Source organism: Lagopus leucura, unplaced genomic scaffold (genome assembly GCF_019238085.1).
Source record: "Lagopus leucura isolate 7727_CA_CO unplaced genomic scaffold, USGS_WTPT01 63738-0_obj-0_obj, whole genome shotgun sequence".
NCBI lineage: Eukaryota > Metazoa > Chordata > Aves > Galliformes > Phasianidae > Lagopus > Lagopus leucura.
Window position 1 is genome coordinate 1 of NW_024967459.1, and position 21,571 is coordinate 21,571.

Below are 21,571 nucleotides of genomic sequence, written 5' to 3' on the forward strand. Positions count from 1 at the left end.
GCATCAGTCTCTCCTTTTGCAGCTCTGGAGAACACAGGAGAGCCTTCCCTTTTCCTTTTTCTCAGGTGCTAGGGAGCATAAAATGTTTGATACCCAGAAGGTTGATCTGGGCTGAAACAATTTCCAAGAATGACTGTGCTTGATATTGTCTCCCTGATAACCAGACATATAGCAAGTAAGAAAATACAGAGCAAAACCACAATCCCTTCTGCTGTTCTTGTAGAAGTGAAAGGGTTGGAAATAGTATATTTTTTTGTAATGTTCGCATTTGGGGAGATAAGTACTTCAGATTTGTATAGAAAGGTGAACAATCAGCTGGACATATTTACAGCAGTACAGTTTCCAAAGTGATAGTGCAAAGTGAGGTGGATGCATGAAGATGTTTTGAGGTACGATAATTTTAAATGATCCGAATTTTGTCAGTGTTTCAAGTCATTACACCCTCGGTGATTTGAGCTTTAATTTATGTGAAGAGCAGAGCTTGGATTCCGGATTTGTTTTCTTTTCTCTTAGATGTAACAGGAAATGATGTTAAATATCTCAGACTTTCACAGAATTGAGTTTTCAAAGTCAGTATAAGTAATTTTGTTTCTTTGTTCAAGTCAGATTCCATCCTGTCTTATGGTTGCTTCCCTTGAAGAAGTTTGAAAAGATGAAGATGAGTTGTTCCTAAAATGTTGCTGATTTTGAATGTTTAATCCTCTATGAAAATGCTGTGAAAATGTTTATTTCTACCCTTTCTCTTCCTCCCAGTTTTCTTTTCAAGACATTCAGGTAACACAGCCGTCTCTCTAAAAAGACTTTCAAATAGCCACTCTACTTTCAGTTCCTTTTTTAACAGGAAGGAAAACAAACAAATTGAAATTGCTCCGTGTAAAAAAGCAAGTTCTACCATGTTCTAGACATTGCTATTGTTACCATTGCCAGCTTGGGGTAGGAAAAACACTTGAACCTTGATGTAAAACATTTGATTACCTCAGGCATATTTTACATATTTTACACCATTCCAGCCACCCTCATAAAACTGAAGGAAAACATAAATTGCTTGGAGTATAACTATTTTGATGTCTTACTCAAAATATTTGCTGTAATCTTCAGGCTTTCGCAACGTCTTTATCTTTAAACATGCTTTTCTTAGCTAAAATTGATCTTTTCAGGAGTGTTAAATACGTATGTAAATTGTTTTTTATCTGCACTGTAGCTCTGTGTGGTTTTGATGGTTGAGATAATGTTTTACCTAATTTTTTTTTTTTTTTCCAAGTTCTGACCTATCTAAGAACGTCTTACTGAATGGCACATGGTTTGATGCACAATGCTTTTTTATATGAAGCACTGAAACTGTGGATATGCAACTTCACATGCGTGTTAGAGGTTCCCCACACCTCTCTGTACATTAAATAATCACTGCACTTTTGCAGGGGACTGAAAACAGGACAGGAGAATGTATCTTTCTGTTTTCTTTTCAGTTGATCAACTTTTCTGGAAACCGTGACGAATTGCTCACCAGTTCAGACAACGCACCCTTTTATTTCCCCTGATTCAGACAGCAACAGGAAGGCAGGAAAGCAGGTTGCCACATGGGGCTTGGAAGAACTGACTGTCTTGCTAGGGTGCGGCTGGATATCAGACCTCAGGTTGCTCTCTAAGGCAAAACAGGTATTTGTCCAACCCTACGGGTTGCAGTGTCAGTCTGACAGCTTGCCTGCAGGCAGCTTTCTCACTTCTTTAACCACCTCCTGACCTGCCTGAATGAGTGAGTGTCTGGGAAAGTTTTGATGATCCACGTAACCCTGAGGCTTGGGAGAAGCCATCTCCAAGAGACAAGAGACAATACTATCATTTCCTTCTGCGATGTGTGTGAAAAACATGACATCTCCTTAAGTAGTGAATACAATCTGCTTCTCACCACGAAATACGTAATCCAAACAGATGGATTTCCTGTCTTCACGCAATTGGAAAACACTGTAGAAAATGTTCAGCATGCTGTATATGGCTCTTCTTCCGTGCTGAAGTTCTTCCTAGCAGTGTGGTTTTTTTCTGCCCAGAAATTGCCACTTACAGTAAGATGTCAGTAAACTAACTAAATTCCTGAGAAATCCTCTTCTAGTCAAACCCTGCTATTGTATGAGCTTTCAGAGACATGCTTTTGGTTTTCCTGAAAAGAAACAGCAAAGTCATGGGAGAATTCTGATTATTTTCCCATGTAACTGAAATAAATGAAATAACTTTGTGTTCTTGAGAGTTAATGTAATATTGCAAACTTTTGAAGACTGCTGAAAGTAAACAAAATTAAAATGGAACACTCAACTTAAAGAAGTTGACTGACAAAGCAGTATTTTTTTTTTATTTTTATTTTTATTTTTTTTAGTGTTACCTGCTCATCACACATTGCATGGTTGACCTCTTACCACAAGTGAGGACAGCTCTTGCCAGAAATGGAACCAGAAGAATCTCGGTACAAAATAAGAAATCTGTCTGGAGGTAAGAATCCCTCTTCCCTCAGTTGTCTGAGGAGATCTCTATCCCCACTTGAAGCTGAACAGTAGCATTTCTCTTTCCAGTCTGAAATGAATCAGTTACCTTCTGATTGAATTTGCAGCATAAAGGCTTTTTGCTAGACTATGAAAGGTTAAAAGCTTCAAGGGTTCTGCCTGAGACCCAGTGAAGTGTCCTGGTGTGATCTGGGAGTGGCTGTACGTGTACATGAAAGCAAGAGTTTTATCACCTAAAAAAATTACACTTAGTTGCTCAGTGGTCAGGTATAACATGTATGTACATTCTTCAGAGGGGAAAATAATTGTTGGCAAACAACTTCAAGTTTAGCACAGTTTATACTTCCTCACAAGGTTTATTTTACGTATGCATAGAAGATTGAACCAAACCCCATCACAGGCAATGCAAGGATTATCTCTTAGCATAATGAGACGCTGGAAAGATTCACCCTTTGTATGACTGGTTGCAAACACTTCAGCCAACCCCTATTGATGCAGATGACAAGTTTGTTCCATTGCTGAAGCTATCTTTGATCTCATATTTTCACATTATCCATGAACGAGGGGCTAATTAATAGGCACTATTTGCAGTTATTTGTAGCCTGATGAGAACTGCAGATGATGCAAAAAATGATGTTATGCGTGCAAGAATGTAGCAGCAAATAACAATTGTAGCATCAGCACTGAACAGATTAGCATGTTAAAGTTACACCATTTAAAGTCATCTCTTGAGAACATCTGGTTCAGTTTCCTCTAGAAGTGAGATCCTAAGACTATTAGTGAACTTGTGCTAACCCCTGGGAAAACTTTTACTAGCTAAACATGTTATGCACATTTAGGACTCATTCCAGGAAGGAGTTGTGAAATTTTTGTAGTACCTGATAGTACTCTTATCACTAAGCCAGGCTTTTGAATCCTATGCAGCAGTTGAGAACAACTGAGCCTGTTGTTGATTAAGTTAGACTTAGAACCACTTATTCCTAAGAGGCATCCCTGCAGTGGCCAAATGGTGATGTTTGTTTTTAATAAACTGAGTTGAAAGGACAAATCACGAATGTCAAATCCACTGGCATTATGATTCACAGCTGTTTTTCCACTTTCCCTGAAGGGAGCAGTCCCTTTGGAAGTGGTCTTGTCTTTGCTTTTAAAATTGTTAAATGTATGCCTGGGCACATGATGGGGATGTTATATAGCAAACCTCAAATTCTCCATAGATTCTAAAATAGTGAAAGCAGAAGACTGGAAACAAAGTTTTGTGCTTTTGTGAATGAGGTATGTGAGTAAATGTAGTTCTCTGATAATGAGTACGGTATGCAATCCACCAAACTCATGAAAGTTTATTGAAGAACTGTTGTAAGTAGATTTTCCAGAATAAATATTTACCAAATTCTTACAAATTCAATGAAAAGGCAATCCAGTTATATCGCATCTCTGTTCCTCAGAGAAATATTGGAAATCAATATTTAAATAGAAATGTCTCCTAGCAGCTCAGATTTTAAATAAAAAAGTGATGAAATTCTTCACTAAGTCCATGGAAACCATCAGTAATTTGGAAAGACAGAGTGTTTACTTATAACACGCATGCTCTCTGGAAGAGTAATAGCTTCCATCTTTCAGAAGCTGAAGACTTGGTGGATGCAATTATTTAGTGTCAGGTGTTCAGAATGAGACTTGCTTCTTTAGACTCCTTTTTCTAAAACATTCCTTTTGACATTTGCTATATCTGTGGAAGGGAAATTTTGCTGTCCTCCCACTCTTGGAGCCCATGGGTTGGCTAGGGCTCTACCCAACGTGCCAAATGTGTAATGTCCTGTACAGGGCAGAAATTGAAGCTATGAGTGAGTTCCCTCATAGAAGTGAGCACAATTTTTGAAGGCAGGTTCTCAGGCAGTAATCAAGCATTGCAATGTGCTCATCCCACCCACAGGGGCCTATTGGCAAAAAGGCATCATCTTTCTTATGTGATCTCAACTCATGAGCTTTAGGTTTTTGTTAGTTTGAAAAGTTTGATTAAGGCCACTTCCCAGTAGTAAATCAGTGTAATAAATGGAGGTTTTAGCGCTTTGTACCGGGACAGGACAGAGTAACAGTGAACAAGCTTCAAGAAATATAAGATTTGTGTGATTGCCGCTTTCCTGGAATGGATAGAAGTGAAATCATAACCAGCAGACACCCACCCATAACCAGCACCCACCTAGAGTGTGGGATGTGGAACGCTGTGGACTTCAGCTGCTTCTATGTAAAAGACAAAGGAAGACCTGAATATGAGAGGAGATCTAAATCACCTAACTAATGAGCTAAAAAATTTTCTATAGGGAATTAAGCTTTTTCTGTGGCTCTTCTTTATATGTTCTAGTGTGTGTCCTTTAAGAGAGTTAGTAGTTGTTATCAAGAGCAAGATACTACACTGGATAAGAAGCTCTGATTGCAGTTTCAGTATGAGGAAGATTTCAGAAGAGCCACGAGACAGGGCTACGTAAATTACTGGTAATTTAAGGCTAGTGAGTGTTAAAGTACCTTCTTTGTGCCCTTCCCGAAGAGAATCTGTAAATCACAAAGGAAGAGAGCACAACAGATCATAAGTGAATAAGCTTAAAAACAGTGGGTAGATCTACGCTGTAAAACTGAACTCAAGGTAAAAATCGATTATTTGTTATAGAAGTACTTATTCAGGTAAGCTGAGTGCTCTTCAGAACACATGCATGGCAACTGGAACAAAACTTAGGATGAAATAGAAGTAAATGTTTTCAGCCAACAATGATTGTCTGTAGGAGAAAAGATACATGCACATTTTTTGCAGGGAGCAAAAATCTTTACAAATTCTTTCCGTTCTTGATAATGTCAGTCCTGTTTGTCTAAAATTGATATTTCTAGTTATGTATTCTCTGAAGTACATCTTGAGCTCAAACGCATCATGCCAAAGTGCTTTGCTGAGTCCAGATGTAAATGAAAAGCTTGATAGAATAAACTATACGTAACTTCCTTACAATAAACTTCATTTGGAAACTCATGCTTGAATGAATGATCCAGTTTTCCATAAACATTCTCTCACATTTCTAAGTTGCCTGGAAAGTGAAATAACTACTGTAAAGCGACAAAATTTTGTAGCTTAAGTATTCCACATCTGGCATGTTGTAGTCACTAGTTATCTCTACTAATTAACTGTGTGTTTCGTGCTGGATTTCAGTGTAGCAAATGACTCACTGCACTTGAGATGCTTTGGCTCTCAGCTCTGAGGAGGCTGAGCTCTTCTGCAGTGAAATGTAAGTGCATTTCTTGGAAAAGGTGGCACTGGGGATGGATTTGTGAATGACACCTCTCCCCTTGTAAAAGAGGCCAAGATGCCCCTATGAAAACAGAGCTTTTAGACATGCGGGAAATGCCCTGCGGCTGGTACAATTGATTGTGTCACTTTGAATGATCAGAGGAAGTCATTCGTGGCATAGTTTTATAGGTACGGTCTTTTAAAAATAGTGCTGTTTTCCATAGATGCCTTTTGGGGTTCCCAGACAGAATATCTTGACTACTTATGATCTTAATTGATTTTATAAAGAAGCATGAAATCAGATAGACTTTGAGATAGAGTTGAGAGAATCTGGTGTCTGATCTGATTAAGATCTATGTCGTTTTCTGCTTTTTAGAGCCCAGCAGATGCTTCCGAATAGTCGATAGATTTAGTTTAGCTGTTGTAGATACCATTGACAGGTTTTACTTGGCGATACTCTAGCTACAGCTCAGTCATAGAAATTTCTGTGCAGTACTGACGCAGCTCATTTATATCATGGAGATAAAAATGGGGCCACAAGAATCCTTCAGTAGGCGCTCTAAATTTTGCTCACAGAAATATGTTCTTTGAGTTGAAATGCAGGATTCATTTCATCCTTACGGTACACACATCAGAGTACTTTGTACAAACAAGGAAATATAATGGAAAAAAAACAAACTGGGCACTAATGCAGAAGAGGACAGTAGGCATCAGTAAACTCCCAAATTTATTTAGATTTTATATCATTTTGTAGCACAGTAGAGACAAAGAATTCAAGATACCCATCTCTTCAAACGTTTTTGTTCTAGGATAATGGTTTTTTGTTTTGTTTTTTCTTTTTGAGATGACAAAGTTTCTTCTTTACTTTGTGGGAATTATTTTGCATCCGCCTGGTGCCCCTTATGTTTGCACATTCAGGATGTAATTGAGAAATTAAAGTATTTCTTGGATCTATAGGGCAATATAGAAAAATCTCATCTCCAGGAAATTGCAGTTATATGGCTGAGTAGTAGCCTGGGTGGAGAAATGTTCTTTACTTTGAAGCATAAGCAGAAAGTGTTAATAAGAGATTATCTAGAAGAACAGTAATTATACCCACCTGATGCACACAGCCAAAATCTCAGTCTGAAGGGGCTATTGTGAGAGTTAATAGGATTTGGAATTAACTTGCACGATACAGTCTGGTATTTGAATGCAGAGCTTTGCTGATATGACTTTCTCATATTTCAAATTTCATTCTGTTTAGGAATAAAAGTCCTCAAAAATCAATAATTTAAATAGAAATATATTCCATCTCAGGATCTATTAGTATGTCAAAGTTGATAAAGCGCATTCATAAATTGATCTGAATTACTGAAACCATAGATGAATCTAGAATGTCCTGGGTTGGAAGGGACCTCAAAAATAAGCTAGCCCCAGATATCTCAAAGCACTTTGTAACTTCAGTATTTACCCAGATTTTCTGTAAATGCATCAGAGGGGTAGGCGAGGGGAAAAGGAGTATTTTTTAAAAAATACCTTTTTAAGATGTTTACTGAAATAACTTTCTCATGAATCACCTGCTTGTGCAACTCCCATACGCCAAGCAGTTTAGGCAGTGAGAAACTGGTAATGTTTTACTTGGATGAGAGCAGATATCAACAGGGAGTGGTTGTCTCCTGTCTCCTATCTCCTTTTTTTTTTTTTTTTTTTTTTTTTAACTGCCAAAAAACTGGATAATGAGGGTCTATTCAGCAAAATGAAATACACTGATTTATGCACAAGCCATGTTGAAGCGATAGATAGATTTTTTTGAGTGTATCTGTATTAATACAGATCTTTTACAGTGTAACCTGTTTTCCTGGAAAAAAAAATGTTGCTGAAAATGAGTTTTTATTTTAAATAAGCCCAGAAGAAAGCTCTTATTTAAGACACATTTAGTCCTTTTTTGAAATCTTTTTAGCAAAGCTTTGAGTATTGAATATTATTAATGCTTCTCGGCAATACGACATTACTTTTCTCTGTGGCGTTATTGTCTTTAAAATTTACAGCTAAGAAGCAGTATGAGGTGTTTTAAATTCCTAGTCAGGTTAGGAAATGGAGAAAAATAATTACAGATTAAATACAGAAACTTAAATGAATATACTTGGGAAGGCAGCTCTGAGAAAGTGGTTAAAGAGAGCATTTTGAGGAAAAAATTTTTTACCCAATCAAGTATGGGTGCAAAAATTAATTAAAAGAATTTCCAACATGTTAATATGCTTTCAGATAGAATAAACTTAGAGCCAGTTTATCCTTCATTTGCATCTGGGCTTCTAAAGCAAACTGAAGATTTGCCCATTCATGAACAAGAACATGCCATTAATGCTTGGATACGTACATATTCTCTTGGTTGCAGCAGCCCAATTGCTATGCTAGGATACCTGACATCTTACTTCTGGCTTCCAGTGGTCACAGACCCTGTGATACGTAAGGTGTCGTGTCTTTTGCAAACAGAATCACTGGAGTTGGAAAGGACTCTTAGAGCTCATCTATTCCAACTCCCAAATAGTCCCTCCTAAGCAGTAGCATTATTTTAAGCAGCATAAGGTGGCAGACACTTTGCACTGGGAAAAGCAAGCGCTGTCTCTGTAACTCATTTTCTCTCTGCTTTTCACAGGATAAGTAAATGTTGGCCATTATTGATAGCCAGTCATGGTGAGGTCATCACGGATCCATTCTGTTCAGATAAGTTATGCTGCTTTGTTGTCACATTCTGACCTACGGGTGAGCACAAAGTAGCAGGTAAGTATAGTGCCATTTTAAGAACATAATGCCATTTTATGCTTGGCTTTACAACTAGCACAGCATTAGCTTTATTAACAGACTTTCCTTGTTTTGTACACTAAGCAAGAATCCGGAGGGCTTAAAGTGTTGTGTAAATCTGTCAGATAATATATGCTAGCATGTTTCAGGAAGTAGAGGCTTAATACAGTGGTAACACTCCAAAGATCCAACTAGGTTTTATACCATTAATATTGAAAACATATGGAGACAGACACTTTTTTGCTTTTTAACAAAATAAAATCTGTTCTTAAAAGTGATATAAAAAAAAACTACGCAGTAAACTCGTAGCCAGGAAATGTTCATTTCTTTGTATGAATACTTTGCTTTCCATATAATATGAAAGATGGGGTTCTCACATCCAGGAATTTTGATTTCACACTTTTCTATAGCTGTTGGCTTTCCTTTTCTCAAAACCTGTGGAGGAAGACTCATCAGTGCTTCTTTAAACCTCCGTTACTCAATAAATTTGTTCATAAGTGTGAGCACACAAGGCAAAACATATTGTATGAAACTAAATCTACACACTGGGCTAAGGTTGTCTACTTCTGTTAACTCTGATATCTTGAAGTCAATTTAGTTTTCTGGAGATGTTTTTATAGCAGCATCTGTAAGGATAAAGTTATTAGTTTTCTGGAACTCCAGTTGATAAGTACCAAGTTACCACGTGTAAATAAAAATATTTTATAATCATGAAAACAAATTTTAAAAGCTGAAAAGCTACCCTGTATTTGAGTAGACACTGTAGTACCTTACTCTTCTAGCAAGCCAAATGTTAAACCAGGGAATTATGGCTGTAATTGTTCCACCGAAGAAAGACGGGGATTGCCTTTATCATCTCCTCTTCTTTGCCTTTAAAAGCTCCTTTCAGTTGTGCCTGAGATTCCTTCTGCCTACAGCCTTTTTGTGAGAATGTATGACATCACTAGGAAATGATATAACCAGAGGCAATTCATGGTTTTTCAACTCGTGTTTCTTTCCTCTCCAGCTGCGACCCTACCAATTAGATGGAGGTAGAGCTGCTGGGGGTATCAGATAGAAGGATTAAGAAACCCCGTGGAGAAAGCCAGCAATTATCCATGAGTGTCACAAAGACAGAGGTGATCAGAGGTGAGGAAATGCTCGCGTAAGGTCTGTAGAAATCACTATAAGGGGCAAACCTGTCAAGACTAATAATTAATATTAGTAATAAAATGTGCAGTTACAGTTGGTTAATGATGAAATAGTGACACCAAATTTAACAAAATGTTTATGTAGTTAATCCTTTGATGTATAGTTTGTGAAGTGCTATAATGTTCCTCACGATGTCAAGCCTTCAAGAAGACCGCTTAAACGAAATAAAAACAAGTTTGTACAAGGATAAAGTTACAGTTGTTTTGCATGATGCCATGCCATGTTTCTGTTAAACCAAGAGAGGATCTGGGAGGTCTGAAGCGCATTTGAAAGCACTCAAAAGTACATTGAAACAAAAAGCAGGGAGAAGATGCAGCTGCATCTCAGGTAACATATCCCAGGATCTACATGCCTGTTGTTCTGGGACTCCAGCTCTGAAAGAGTGCCTGGGAGCAAAATGGGTCTAGGGCCTTCTGTCTCAGCTCTGAGGGCGGACAAAGCCAGAGATCATCTCTGGCAGGCAAGATAAATGCTGGAGATAGGATGTGGATCATCGCTTGTTTTCCTTGTCCAAGGTATGTCTCAGAGAAGCCCTGTTCAAGCTAGAAGGACAGATTGGAATTAGGTTCTCTATAAATAGTGTGCTGTCTATGTTTTTCTTTTCTTGCTTTCTTTCATACTCAATAATTCCAAGTTTAAACTTTGACTTTAATGAATCAACATGATGCTTTTTGTTTTATTCTTGTCTCCAAAGCCAAGCCAGGTGACTCATGGGTTAAGCTCCTTGGGCTCCAGGGCATGTATTTCCCACACTGTGGAAAAGAAGCTTTAGGGACTCACCAGTATTTTTCTGTAGTGTAAAACATCTCCCAGCAGGCACTCAGCCCTGGAATAAGATTTCTGGTCACTGGGAGGCTGAACCCTCCTGGGGGAGGACTGTTGGAACTCATTCATTAGTCTCCAGAGCAGCCTTTTCTGACCACGTGTTTCTGGTAGGAACTGCTTCTGTGGAGGGAACGAAACACAAGCTGCAGCCAAGAGCAGAGAGTGGAAGCAGAATTAAAAGGACCTGCAGCAAGTCCGTGTCCTGCAGGCTGTGGTATGTGAATATCCATTAAAAAGGAGACCTGGATAAACGGTTTAAAAAAAAAAAAAAAAAAAAGAAAGAGCAAATGTGTGAGCAGCTCACATTATTCACATAGTAGAAGCTGGTGATGCTGTGAGGCACTGTTGACTCTCTGTTTCCTGAGAGGCATTCCCACCACAGGTGCAGAACCCAGGCAGGATTAGCAGGATGCCAATGCAAGAACACATTTCATCACCATATGCTGTTGCTGGGAACTAGAGAGCCTGAAACATTCTGGTCAACTCTCCTTTTAGCAAATCTTGTCACTTGTCACTCAAATTTTTTGGTTGCTTACAGAGTTTTGGTCGCACCAGACTATATCCTCAGCTATCATCAGTGTGGTTAAGTACCATTTGGCCGATGAAAATATTGAGCTTACAGGAATATTTCAAGGGCCAATGTTCTCAGGTACGAGGGAGATATAGGGCCTTTTAAAAGAAATACATATGAAACTCTAAATAAAAGCCTTTTGGCAGATTCATGTCAGAGGCAGTTGCTCTTCGAAGAGTAGCAATAAAAGACATACAAAGAGGTTACATTCCAAATGTGAGAAGGATTCATCTACTTTTGTTTGATCTGCTACTTTCTCCTCTGTCCTTCAAGTTCTTTGCCACACCACTGCTCACCTCAGGTTTCTTTACTGTAATCATACAAATTGCTTTGCATTCTACATGTTTTCCTTATGAGTGTTCTTCTGTAACTGCATTCTTTTCTATCTTTGGATCTCCAGTGCAACTGATCATTTATCTACTTTTTTTCACTCCTTCCTCCCCTTTGTCTGAGAGCCTTTCTCTGTCTAGTTCTTAAAAGGCTTGGCCTTCTGGCAGCGCTGATGCTTCAGTTTTTTCTAGTTATGTTTTGAGGAGCTGTGACTCTCCTCCAAAGAATTCAGCTGTCCATGGTCCAAAATCTAGTTTTGATACTGCACAGCTGCAGAATTTTGGCAGAATTGTAAGAAAGATGTTTAACTGTGAAAAAGTACAAAGATGTGAGCCGTTTAAGATAAGAAAAACCGGAGGAAGAGGCAAGATTAGCACAGCCATTTTTTTTAGCCTAACCTATTCCTTTCCTTCTGTAGTGTCAGCTCACCCAGACCCTCCTCCCCCTGCACTTTCTGTGTGAAACAGAATTGGAGCAGATCTCATTAGTAATAGACTGGAGAAATGTTTGCTGGTTTAGGTGTGGAAAAAAGTGAGCTGAGAGAAAAAGTTAGAAAAAAAAAGGACAAGTACTCTTGAAGTAAGAGCTAACAGTGATTTCTGTCCAAAAATATTTCTCATCAGCAATGTGAATAAAAGAGTATGGTTGTGTTTTGAACACAGGTGTGAAGATCAGTGCCGTTGACCAACCTCTGCTCTCACTACCCTAAAACTTACACAAGAAGCTTGTGATAGAATAGTAAATCATGATTCCATGAGGTAAACAGAGGAGTGATTTTTACTCTAGTCTTGACGACTACGGGAAGAACTGACAGGAGAAAAAAACACTGAATTTGTCGAACAGAGGCTTAGTGTCTCTCCTGCATCTTGCACCAAATCGCAATTTACCGCTATTTGATTTAACTGGATTGAGATGGGCGTAGGGATGTTTCAGTTAATTTAGGTTTTGTTTGTTTGTTTTAGTAACAATGAAAAAGTCACGGCAATCTAACCTGCTGAGGTCTGGAATTTTTTTCCTCCTGGGAATATAATGCTACACCATTGCTATGATGTTGTTTGAAGGTTCTTCATCTGTTTCTTTGACTGCTGTTTCTTGACAGAGATGCAATTATGAAGTTAATGGAGTAGTCAAGTGCTACACCGTTGAAAGTACCCAAGAACCTGCAAACAAATGCTGTCTGCCTAAGCAATCTGCATTATGTGAACAGCTCTGGTTCCTGTGGAATTTATGCTAAATTCTTCTTTTATTCTAGTTATAAAAGTGAATGATTGCAGTCCGTCCTGGAATGCTGATGATACACCCTTCTGACTGATGGAGCAGACAAGGGAGAACTGGCTCTGCTCCATCTACAAATTTTTGATTTCTCTTTGCTCTACTCATTTTTTTTTTTATTATTTTTATTTATTTATTTATTTATTTTCCTGCATCTAAATTTTGGGTAGTAGCAGAACTGTTGCTGAAGTATATCAGCCTCAAAGGTCTTGCTGCCAAATTATACCTCTGCCAAGGAAATATTTATTTTATGTTTTTTGGCAGGGGGGAGATGGAGAGTGGAGAGTTGTTTGGTTTTTTTTTCAGCATTTGGGAGTAAGAGAAGAAAAACATGTAGAAGACTCAGGAAAAGCTCAAAACAACTAAGAGAACTACTACACCAATGTTATCCTGTCTAGTTGCATTTCTTGAACTTAATTGTAGCAAAATGTATTTTGCAGCCTAACATGATGTCTTCTGTACACCTGCCTTCTGCTGAGCTGAGCTCTCAGATGAAGAGTTCGAAATTAGAGTTGCCAGAAGAAGCAACCGGTAAAGGGGCACTTAATTTCATCAATGAAAATTGTTCACTATATTAGGGAATGTTTTGTTTTTTTAATTAAAACGTTTTTTAAATCAAAATGTGTAGATGCACACAAAAGTAGGCAGTCCCAGAAGTTGTAGGCATGCAACCTGACCAGTTTAGAACTTAATTCAAAATTTTCATTAACATTTATTTATAAACACGTGATTTTAAATATATATATATAAAATTTAGAAGATATATGAACCTTGAAATAGTCCTTAAAGTTGCCCCTTGTAAGAGGCTATGTCTCACTACGAAAATATCCTTTCGTTCTTCTTTTTTAACATCTTATTTCATATGCTTCTCTCTCCTTTGCAGTTCTGAGCGTTGAGGAAAAGCCTATCTCCCTGAAGTCGCCTAGCACTGATTTCACACTCTGGCTATCCTGTATTTGCTGTAATGGGGGAAAAAAATAATTTTTTCAAGGTTTGTTTTTTTTTTTGTTGTTTTTTTTTTTTTGGTAAGTTATTCGTAGAAGAAGTGAAGCATTATCTCCTTTTCAGGGGATGTGCCCTTTTGTGTTTCTATTTCCATGAGAACCACGGGAAAGAAGCTCTTGTAATAGCTGCTCTTGCTTATGCTTGTAGGAATGGGAAGGAGGACCCCAGCTGGTAGCCCTGACACCTGCGTGCCATCCTCCTTTGAGATACTCAGCAAGTCTTTCCGTTTCTATGCGCTGTACTTCTCCCTCTAAACTGCAGCTAGTAACTTCGATCTTTTATAATTCCTGTACCGGTTTGCTCTGTCAGGCCTGAAATGCAGCCATGTGCGATTCAACCAAACCAGTGGCAGTTTTGGTGCTTGTACACTTTCTTGCTTTTGCTGCTCCCTACTCACATTAAGAGAGTGCACTCTGAAATATATCAGGAAGCCAGCTCAGAAAGCATACTGTTTGTTTTTTGTTTTGTTTTGTTTTGTTTTTCTTTTTCAGGGTTTGAATAGCACAGTGAGCACCACTAGGTTCACAAATTTCTGCAAAGAATAGACACCATACAAAATACTGAACTTTTGTCAGCATAGCTAGGCTCCTTGTTTAACATCTGAAGGCAGGTTTCATCTTAAATATTTTCTATTAGGGAAGTGGTTTTATGTTACACTTTTTTATGTTATTGAAGTGCTGGATTTTTAGTAATACCTATTTTGTTGATGAAGGTAGGTGCGCCCAAGTGCCTTCTATACCAGATGGAACAGGGATTACAGAAATTCATGTTGCATTACTGCAAGAGAAACTCGGAAATGAAAACCAGACAGTGACACAGAAGAGATTGCAGAACTGAAATTGCATAGTGAATGGAAGAACAGGATTTTGAGTAGCTCTTTATTTTTATCTCTTCTGAAAAAAAAAGTGACTTTAGCTATTAACTATGCTAATGTGGTTGAAGTGTGCTTTTATATGGCTAAAATTTAAAAATAAAATAAAATAAAATAAATAAAATAAGATTTATCTAAAAGAAGAAAAAGACATGGAGCTTTCCTCCCTGATCAGTACATACTTTCTATCAACTATCCTGTAGATACTGTGTGAGATTTATGCTGCTTATGCATGAGTTTGTGCATATAAATGTAATTTCTTTTTCCATATGGGAGCCTTTATGTGTAGAGTGCAGCAATAAGGCAATGTATAATGATTTTAAACTGCAAGAGATTAGGCTTAGATTAGACGTTTCGAAGAAATTCCTGACTGTGAGAGCAGTAAGGCACTGGAACAGGAGCACAGAACAGAGAAGATATGACATCCCCATCCCTGGAAGCATTCGAGGTCAGACTGGATGCAGCTTTGAGCAGCCTGACATAGTGCAAGGTGCCCCTGCCCATGGCTGTTGGAGCTAGATGATTTAAATCATTCTGTGATTCTAAAATATTTCTTTCTTTTTCCCTTTTTCCAATTGAGTAGTATTGAATCTCATGAAGATGAAATCACAGAAGATCTTGTTGAAAGAAAGATGAGATATCCTGAGTTTGCTTTCATTTAATTTAAGCACTTGGTGTGAAAACCTGCCAAATTCTTCTGTCAAATTGTCACCCAAAGATACTAGTGATGGCTTACTTTGAGAGCAGAGATGAAATCCAAATTTTTTCTCACTTCAGGGCAAAATCATTAGGATGCATCTAATTCAGTTACAGCACACTGTTAATTTCATTTTCCGAGGTAAAAATCAACAATGTTGTCTGTATTTGCCACTAAGTCTTGAAGATATTCAAGACTGAAGACTCTAAGCAATATCTTAATTGAATGTATCATTTAACTGCCATTTTACTCTGGTTCCACCTTTATTTGAGGATATTTTTATGTGAAGACCAACTTAAAACGCAGAAATATTGTATCCAAGATGGATGAGGAGGTTGTTATATATTTGTGGGTTTTGCTTCACAACACATGTTGAGAAGTTCTGAAATTTATTGCGTATCTCATACCGTTAATTTTAACGGGAATCTGGATTTTAGTTCCCATTGTTAAGTTTGAGAATTGGCTGTGACGAAAGGGCTTGCAAAGCTAGAGTTGATGTATGGTCAGTGAAATACTATTTGCCAAGGCGTAGCTCAGGAAGGTCACTTTCGATGCTCTTTCATTACCATACCCTGCAACGTGCTGCATTTAGGACACGGCGGGCCATTACTCACAAGCACGCTGCACAGAGCAAGGCCAATGTTTCACTGCGTCTCCAGGGTGGTTGTAGTTGTGTTAGCTGGCGTACTGGATTCCCTGGAGCAGATGCATAACAGCGCAGAGCATTTTCTGCTAAGTGTTCTGGGCTGGGATGTCCAAGCAGTAGCACAGCAGTTGTCAAATGTGTATTCCTTCTGGGTATTCATAGCTGTACCTTTCTCTCTTCAAGGACAGAACTATTATTGCTATTACATTCATGTATATCCTTCCTTCCCTTGGTACGCAGAAATTGAAGACCTATAAGGACTTCCTTATTGCACGTATCTCTTTTTGAAACCATGTTTGAATTAGGAAAGCAATACAAGGACTGGATTTCTTTTTTAAAAGTCATTATCTAGAGCCCTTATCAGCACTGATACGGGACTCTGATGCATTAACCTTCAAGGATGAAATTCTCCAAGCCTGCTTTTTACACAAAACAATTTTGTTTTAAAACATTTGAAGTGTGAAAACGCTTCTGTTGTTTCTGTTTATAGAAACAAGTCACCTTTGACCAGAAATGGAAAAATTCAGTATGGAAGATAATGGTTCAGCAACAACAACAAAAAAATCTGTCACTGCCATGACATTGACAGCAAAATTTGTAACTTTTATGTGTTTTTTTTTTTGATCTTTTTCTTAAATTAAGCTGTTGGAGAAAAATTTTGATTGAATTGGTCCAGATTGAATCTAGTCATAAAGCAAAATGCATTTTTTTCTGTGCAGAGTTCTGCTATGATAAAATGTTTCTCAATCAAAATGAGCTAAAAGTGAAAATATTACAGCTTTGTCAAAAAGCTGGTAATATTTTACTTCACAAATTGATACTTTGCGTTGGTGCTGATATTGCTCTCCCGGAAGTTAGGGACTTCAGTGGCTGTGAAGACCATAAAATGTGACTGAAGATCCTTTGTCCTCACCTGAAGAACAAAAGATTGGGACTGGATTTTGGCACTGTTGTTCTTTTCTTGGAAAGGATTGCAGGAAGTGATAAAGCTGGCAGGAAAATTGGTGTCTGAGTTCTGGTAACCCGTTTCTGCTGGCAGAATGAGGAGATAGACACAGTACAACCTTGTGGGATAAGGGGAAGAAGGTTGGAAGAAAGAAATGAAAATTGTGCTGGGGCCCCTGTTCCAGCAGCGACCACTATCTTATTTACCTCCAGTTTCTCTCTCTGATTGGCAGCAGGCAGTGGCTTCCATGGATTTGGCACAGGCAGAATAGGAAGAAAAGGAAAATGATTAATTAAATTTTGCAATTGGCTAATGCCATGTGCCCTCTGTTAGTGGGATAGAAAAGAGTCAAGTTTGTACTTCTTTACATTTTTTCTGTTTGGGTGGTCAGATGTGTCCTAGACAAGCACTAACACGTTGTTTTCTTCTTTATACCTTCTGTGCAAACAATGAGATGCATATTCTAATCTGTGGCTCAGTCTAAACCATGCAATTTCTTGAGAAGTTTTCCAAGCCCTGAGCTTCTAACATTCGTTCTTTAGTACGAGAAGGTGGCCAGGCCATGCTAATTCTTTCATTTTTCTTTGCAATTAAGATGTTTCTGGTGCCATGTGAAGTATGTCTGACTTCTCAGAAATGTCAGAATCACAGTAGGATGACTTTGATTGTTTACACTCTAGCTTATAACAGTCAGAAGATGAATTCCCAAATCCATCTGTGGCTATTTAAAACCTCTGGAAGAATAACCCGTAGAAAACATGGACTGCTGAATTAGTCAGTTCTGCTCATTGTTATATAATTCTTTTCTCATGACATATTCACCAAAACATGTTTCTTAACATGTCCTTGCACCATTCAGAAATGAACATGATTGCAAATTATCTCTTTGTTTTTGACAACATACCTTCCTCTTGTTTCAACAGCAAAACTAGAGGTGGTTTTGGATTATTTATTTATTCTGTGAAATGACTTTGAACCTCTTCACATTGCCTGTTTGCTGTCCACAGTGCAAGACAGATGAGCTTGATGCAGATACATCTCAAAGTTGGAGTGTACGATGCCTCTTGATCAACTTCTGAGCCAGCCTTTCTGCCTGGATCTTTACAGTCTATCTCTGTCCAGGGAATACAACAACAAAACTTTGCCATGAGAGAGCCTACAAGCTGGGAAGGTACCTCGCACGGAAGCAGCTGCCCTGAGGAGCACTCATGAGAATGCCTGCCCTGGGCATGGTAGGACTGCAAGATCTGAGATAAGGCTTCAACACCGTTGCTAACTGGAGAAATACTCTTTCCAACAGCTGCTCAATCCAGATTTCAGCATCCATTCCAGCTACTGATAATTTTATCCTCAGTATAGCTTTAATTAACTGTGTTGTACACCATAGTAGATCTACCTTGTTAAACTGCTGCTCTTTGTTTCAGTGGAAATGCTATAAGAGACAGATAAAATAATTTTGTTACGTGGTTACGAGGCTCTCAATTTGTTAAATTTGCCAGCTGCTGTGGGAGCCTATGGGATGGAAGGTATCATATAAATACAAAAAAGTGCTATTATTTACCTGAATGACTCTATTCTCTCCCCCTATCCGCCCTAACCCCCCTTTTTTAAATATACTTATTTTTTATATTTCTTTCCTGCATTTTGTTCTCTATTTGGATGGTTTCTTCAAGTCCCCAGGTGGAACTACAATCATAAGTTCTCTAAACTCAGGTATCAACAGCCCTCACATTTTTCTGACCTTTGTTAGGCAGTTATTTACCTGACCTGCTTTGCTTGTTATTCAATCTTTCTGTCTTCTGCAATTAATTCCAAGGCAATTTGAACTTCAAATGCTTTTCACTCAAGCTGAGTTTAAGCATGTAAATTTGGATCACTGTGCTTAGGGAGTCCAGTTTGTCTTCTTGCACTCAACAGATACACTGTTTTTCTCCATGTCCAAGGATTAATTACAAACAGCTGAAATAGAAATTCCTGAAGAAAGACTAATCCTGATGTGGATGCATGGAAGAGAGATATGAGGCAGCAGTCCAGTAAACCTCCAGCTTGAGGCTTAGTTGCATTTAAATGCCATAATTCCTGGAGCCAACTCAAACTATCAATCAGAATCCTGTCAGTCTAAACAAGTCTGAAGCTTGAAAATTTTGCTTTCTTTGGCATTTAATTTTCCCTTGGAATCCAAATCTCAGCTTTAGTTAGATTTTCTCATGCAAAAAGGGTTACATTCATGTCCAGCTTTGAGATGTATTGTGGTAGTGTTCTGATCTCTGAGAAGTTTGAGCTCCAGCTTGTAGACATAAGAATGAGCAGAGCCAGCCATTCTCAGAAGGGTCACTAGAACCATTTCACATGTCTCTCATCAGTTTACAAAGCATCACTTCCTTATTTCTTTAAGTAAGGACAAAGGAAATCCAGCTGTGGATGTTAGGGGGCTTAGCATTTCTTTTTAAAAGATATTGAAAAAATATTAGTGGTAAAATATACCATTGTTAAGTAACTATGGATCTAAGATTCCCAAACTTCAAAGACACTGTATAGTACTTATGAAACTATGTAGTTTTTCATCTGAAAGCCAGTGCTTCGGGCAAAGGTTGCAAGATTAGCAAAAAAAAAAAAAATCATAATTGATCAAATATCCACAATAGAACATAACAACGTAATTGTAAAGGCAAAAAAATTTGTCAAACGGGTCACATCAACAAGGTAATAGAGATATCTAATGGACAAAGAAGGAACAAAAACAGATGCGTAGCTGTTAAGGCCTCTAAAATATGTGCCATGTGGTTGATTTGAGTGCAGAGTATACAAAGCGGTGTCAAGATCTATAGTTTGCCTTCAAACTGGTTCATGACCAGTAGATGACAGAGAGTAAGTCAATAAGTGAACTTGAAAAATTAAGCATCAAGATGCCAAGAGCAAGAGCAAGACGGCAGCTAATAATGATCTCTTGTTTTTACTGGGTATCTTTAAAGGAGGGAGTGGAACTCACCAAGCCAAATAGTTAAATGGAAATATGGTACTTCAACAAGTAATGGGAACAAAAGATGAAATCAATAATCAATACATAGCGCTATTGTCCAGAAATTTACATAAGAAAATCAAACCATATTTTTGTCTTTTATGTTACAATGTATAATTCTATATTATATAGGCACTTTTGTGTGTGTGTGTGTCCCTCCAATGAAGTTCATTCCTTCTGTTTTGACACAATGTTCATTTCATTGTAACATATTAATCACGCCTTCAGGATAATAAATGCCTAAGTAAAATTTATTTTGAAATCTCAGCTTCCAATTTAGGAAGTTCTTCTGCAATCTTTAACATTTCTAGATTGTCTGTAGGTATACATTGTCACACTTGAAGATTTTATGTCTGTAGATGAATTTCCATCATCTTCAAAACAATTAGTAAAAGAACAAATGGTGGTTGTTACTGAACTACATCTTTAGCACCGAGCTCTAATGCTTGAGTTTCTTTGCTCATAACTGTCAAATCATAGGTATCTGGGCTAATTTACAGGTGGACAAACGTATGCCTTGCTATCACCAAGAGGAAATTGTTCAGAAGTTGTAGGGGGGGGGGGGGGGGGGGTTCAGATGGAGAGATGTGCTACACCGATACCCAAAATAAGGTCTGTAACAAGTAATAAAAAACTCCACTAACTCATTGACTGCAACTCTGAATACCTGCTTCCCAAGGGGGAGAAGGGGAGCATTTTTAGTTTTTTTATAATCACAGCTAGCCAGAAATGCAGTTATTTTTACAATGCCCTTCTGGCCAATGCAGTCTGTACGAGAATGAAGAATCCAAAGAGAATGCCTTCACATCTCTGTGATTTTCATCATGGTTCAGTGTTTCTGAAGAGCTCAGTATTACAAAAGTGACACCAATGAGGTGCTGTGAGGTAAGAAATGCCTATACCACACTTCGTGCCATTCCTTTTATTTTCAGTCAGTCAAGCATCCCCATGGCGAGCAACGTGTTGATGCTTGCATGCTGAGCCATACGTTTGAAGATGGAATTTAATCAATGCAGGGTCAGTTGCTGGGCAGCAGCAATGCTTTGTGCTCAGTTCATGTTGCTCAACATCTTGGCAGACATACAGCTGTGTGTTTAATGTGTGGCTGACCACCTGTGCCCATTCGCGTGGCTTTGGGCCACATGGATGGAGCTACTGGTCAGCAAGAAGGAAGCAGAGCTGGGTTCGAACAAGGGGGGCCGCAGGGGGGGGCTGGGTGCTGCTTCTGGCTACCTAAGGGGGTGGTCAAGGGGAGACAGAGACAGGCTCCTGGCAGCAAAAGCATAAGAGGCCACCGGTGCCAGTGACTGCGAGGGAAATCCCTGACAGTGCCCTCCATCACTGACTGCCCACATTGCCCAACCAGGGTGCGGATATAGGGCAAGAGCATGCTTAGCCCTGGGAGTGAGCATCAGGCTGGGAAGCGAGCTTCTCCAGCTGTCCATTATTTACAATAACCATACTTAAAAACGTCACCTTTTTGTGCTTGTAAGGGTGGCAGTGGGGCCAGTCAGGCTGAATAATGGGATGGGCATTTGCTGGGGGCTAGTGCTGTGGTTCGATATGCTGCTGGGACTGGCAGGCTGGGAGCAGAGGAGGGCTGGCTCACCCCGTGGATCTTTAAACGCTGGCGCTGCAGACGCTCCATGGGATGAGC

The 21,571-nt window shown here is 38.7% G+C and overlaps 1 long non-coding RNA gene across 2 annotated transcripts; it reads left to right on the forward strand.

Annotated features, from left to right (window-relative positions):
- The first annotated feature begins 8,408 nt into the window (after positions 1 to 8,408).
- On the forward strand, positions 8,409 to 20,134 carry LOC122193124. 2 transcript variants are annotated; one of them, XR_006182820.1, is made up of 6 exons: positions 8,409 to 8,520; positions 9,548 to 9,669; positions 10,669 to 10,771; positions 13,171 to 13,261; positions 13,614 to 13,721; positions 17,903 to 20,134. It is a non-coding gene; the product is annotated as an uncharacterized LOC122193124 (long non-coding RNA). The 2 variants fall into 2 exon arrangements; XR_006182821.1 differs by lacking the exon at positions 10,669 to 10,771.
- Positions 20,135 to 21,571: the final 1,437 nt, after the last annotated feature.